Here is a 4,809-nt window from a genome sequence, read left to right as displayed (position 1 = left end):
ACAAGCAGGAAAAGTAAAAAAAAGTCGCTTAAAAAAAGAGTATCAGATTTTTCCATGATAGAGAAAGATGGAAATAACTCAAGCTTTGTAAACCTTTATGTATCAGAGAAAAAAGAAAACAGCAACCAACGAAAAATAAAAGAAAACCACCAGATGGACAAAGAAAGAGAATCAAATAATAAATCAGAAAAGAGAAGAAAAGTTTGTATACTTAGCAGCAATAATAAGAACAAAATTATTCAGTATGCAGAGAGTAGTTTTCTTGACTCGCAAATCTGCCATTACATTGCGCCAAGGGTAAATGCGCAATGTTTATTGAAAACATAGAAACTAAGGTATGTGATTTCGATTTGAGTGACTTTTGTTTAATTATTATAGGAGACGCAGACTTTAGCGAAACAAACAATAATCAAATTATCATACAATCAATCAGGAATACTTTACGAAATTTAAAACAAACTAAATTCATTATTTGTCTCCCTTTATACAAATATGATCGTTTTTCCGGCTTACACAATAGGGTAGTTGAATGGTTTAATTGTCTTTTATGCTCGGATAACGCTAGATATAAGTATGCTCATATACTGGACAGTAACAAAATCATTGAAATAAGAATGCTTTGTAAAAATAGACGTTTTAAATAATTACGGACACAAAGTTCTTTTCTCAGAGGTAAATAGATTGCTACTTCAAATCTCAGGCATGCACGACACGGAAATAAATAGGAATTATACAAACCAAACCACGACTCCACGTTTGACAAAGTTCATTAATGTTAGTAACATGCAAACCTCTCTTTTTCACAAACCAAGTAGTCCACCAAAAATATCTTAGATTGTTTCATCAAAACATTGCCGGGTTTGTCTCGAAACAAAACATCCTAGAAGTTACTATTGCGGATTTAAGCCATAGTGACAATAGGCCTGATGTTATATGCCTATTCGAAACTTTTATAAAGGCGGGCTGTGAGTGTTCTATTAACTTTGCAAACTATAACATTGCTGCTAGCTATTGTAGGAGAAACGGATCAAAGAGAGGCGGTGTTTGTATTTTAACAAGAAAAGGAATAGAATCACAGGAAAACATTGATATAAAAAAAATTGCCCAGGACAATGTTTTTGAATGTTGTGCTACTTATCTAACTTCATATAATTTTCTTATAATTTGTCTTTACAGAACTCCAGACTCCAATGTTTACACTTTTTTGTCACTTTTGGAGGGAATGCTACATAAATATATGAGAAACTCAAAAACCCGTGTAATACATATCAAGGTGATTTTAATATTAACACCTTAATTTTAACAAAGGACTCGAAGTATTTAATGGATATCGCAAAAAACTTTAATTTAATTTTGTAATAACATGTGACTGAACCTACAAGGCTTCAAAAATGCATTGACCACGTAATAAGCAACATCGACGGGGCTACGGCTGAACTTCATAAGCTTCAACTATCGGATCATGACACAGCTCAAATGCTACATAAATAAAATAAATAAAATAAAAAATCGTTTATTTCTCCTTCCACAAATATTACTTAAAAAGAGATATTAAATCTAAGGTAACAATTTCAAACAAATTACATTTGTGGAAAGCTGGAGCCTAAACTAAATCTATGATTTGTATTTTAGGTTTCCAGGCCTCCCAACTCAGAGTCAGTTAATTACATTTATTGTTCGGTAATATGTAGAACTTGTAGAGAAGAAGATACGCATGAGTGTATGTGTGTGTGTGTGTGTGTGTGTGTGTGTGTGTGTGTGTGTGTGTGTGAGAGTGTGTGTGTGTGTGTGTGTATGTATGTGTGTGTATGTTCACTTTAATTTATGATTTCAATTAATTTCTCTGTGTTGTCATAGCTTAGTGTTAGTAAATATGTGTTGATTTTATTTTTTAATTCATATTTAGATAAATTTATTATATGTAGTTTTTTATTTAATAAATTGTATACTCTGCCAGATCGAAAACGCAAAAATCTTTGAGCAAACGTTGTTCTGACTGGAACTGAAATACAGACGGAGTAGTGTCTTCTCTTTTGGTTCACACTATCTTGGTTTTGTGGTGGTGTTTGAGAGTGCTGATGAAGAGTGACGGCAGAAATGTAAAGTTGTCTAACTGTTAATAGCTTCGACTCTTTGTACAGACGTTCGGTTGGGAATAATTTGGGTTTAAAAAAGCAGATTTTCAACAGCATCCTTTGAGCTCTTTCCAATTTCAGTAATACAGTTTTTGCAGCACCACCCCATGTTCCAATGCAGTATGTTAGTATAGATTGTACAAAAGCTTGATACACCATCATTAGAGTATCCTTGTCTGCCACATGACGTAAGTACTTGAACAAATACGAAAGCTTCCTAACTCTTTGGGATAAGGTAAGAATGTGGTTCTTAAATGTAAGGTTCCTGTCGATGATAACACCAAGGTACTTCACACTGTCAACCCTTTCTATACAGAGGCATTGGCATGGGTGTAAGATATTGAAAATACATTTGTGAGCTGTAAGAGTCATTGAAGGAGGACAATAGTTTTTATTATTTATTGAAAAAGCTATGTATTTTGTTTTGTCTGCATTTAAGGTAAGGGAATTAGCTGCTAACCAGTGACAGACCGTTGTGAAACCCAACTGTGCCGTTTCAAAGACCTCCTTCCAAGACCTACCATAAAAAGTCAATGCAGTGTCATCAGCATAAGATGATATCCTACAATTCTTGATCTTCATATTACATAATTGGTTGATGTAACAAAGGAAAAGAGTAGGACCAAGTATGCTACCCTGAGGCACCCCGCAAGGTACATATACCAGTCTCAGAAATTATTGAACAACCGTTGGAGTACTATGTAAATGTCCGGCATTATTGTTTGGAAAACATGAATAAATTTCGTAATCATCTGAATCAATTACATTTTTCGAATGTTTTTTCTCAAACAGATGTAAATAGAGCAATGCAAGAATTTCATCAAGTTTTTATTGTCCTTTTTAAACTGTGTTTCCCAATAAAAAAAATTAAATTTTCAAATAAATATAGAAAACCAAAATGGATTACCAAGGGCATTATAAAAAGCTGTAAAACCAAAAGGATACTGCGTTATCAATACTACACGGTAAAAAGTAATGAAAAGAAGAAAAAATATAGATTATATTCAAAAATTTTGTGACGCTGTTTGAATATGGCTCTGAGACACCATAATGATAAACAAATTCTACGTGCGAAAAGTATGGGGAAAGTATCGTGGAATATAATAAAAAACGAATATAGTAATAGAACACAATTATACAATAATCAATTTTTAAAGAAAATTATAATAAATGACAAAATTATAAGTGACCCAATTGATATAGCCAATAAATTTAATGATTATCAAATCAATCTGACTAACACACAAAATAAGTCATGCAGAAATACTAACAAATCTTCCTTAATGAATAGTATATTTATAGAGCCCTTTGCACCGAATCAAATTAGCGCTATCATTAAAACGTTGAAATCTACAAACGCCACAGGTTACGACGAAATACCAACAAATGTGATAAAACACTGCAATAAGCAACTGACGCCTCCTCTCACAAACTTAATGCAATGCGGGTTTCAATCGAAAAAATCTACTACATTGGCTGTATTTCATCTTGTACGGCAGATAGTGGAGAACACTTATGCAAAAATACCTACAACGATGATATTTTTTGACATGACTCGCGTGTTTGACTTTGTATCTCATGACATTTTGCTGAAAAAACTAAATAATTTAGGTATTAGAGGCGTGACTCTTAACTGGTTAGCTTCCTATTTGGAAAATAGGAAGCAAACTGTAGAAATAAAACATTTAAATAAAAACGGCTGTGGTGTATCAGCAAAATCGCAATATAGAGTCAATGCGTGTGGTGTCCCGCAAGGTAGTGTTCTCGGGCCATTATTATTCTTGCTCTACATAAATGACCTACCAGAGGTTACACGACATAAATGCATATTATTTGCAGATGATATTTCAGTCGTAATTCCTTACAAATATGACATAATTAACTACGAATTAGACATAAATAATTCAATACATGTAATAATAAATTGGCTTAAACTTAATAATTTGACTGTTAACTTAACTAAAACTAAATTCATTCAATTTGGTACAAATCGACGAACAAAAATGAACCTTAACATAAATTGCAAGGGTGTCAATATTCAGGAGGCAGACTCTACAACATTCTTAGGCGTGGAAATAGACAGTAGTTGCAACTGGTCACAATACGTCGAGTCACTGGTAGATAAATTACATCGATACGTATACGTCTTAAGGAGGTTGCGAAATATATCATCACCATCTACAGTTTTGACTGCTTATCATGGTTACGTTGCGTCTCTGCTTAGATATGGACTCTTGGTTTGGGGTAACTCAACTGAGTGTAAAAAATTGTTCACGGCTCAAAAAAAGTGTGTTCGAGCAATGACCGGTGTTTCCCCACGGGAATCTTGTGCACCTTTGTTTAAAGAATTGGGAATTTTGCCGTTACCGTGTATGTACATTTTTGAAGTGGCATGGTTTGTTAAGCAAAATCTAAACCTTTTAAAAAAAATTACAGATGTACATAGTAGAGGTGTAAGGGACCCAAATAGACTGGTGTATAATAATAAACCTAGATTGTGTTATTACAAAAATCAATGTAACGGTATGTGTGTCCGAATTTATAATGCTCTACCAAAAGACATTCAAACGTTACCAAATAATTTGTTCAGAAACAGACCTAGTGAATGGTTTAGAGACAAAAATTATTACAAAGTGACTGATTTTTTAGATAAATGTTGACATGAAATTAGTGC

The sequence above is a fragment of the Hyposmocoma kahamanoa genome, unplaced genomic scaffold (genome assembly GCF_003589595.1).
Source record: "Hyposmocoma kahamanoa isolate Upper Pololo Valley unplaced genomic scaffold, ASM358959v1 86, whole genome shotgun sequence".
Taxonomy (NCBI): domain Eukaryota; kingdom Metazoa; phylum Arthropoda; class Insecta; order Lepidoptera; family Cosmopterigidae; genus Hyposmocoma; species Hyposmocoma kahamanoa.
This window is presented reverse-complemented; position numbering follows the sequence as displayed.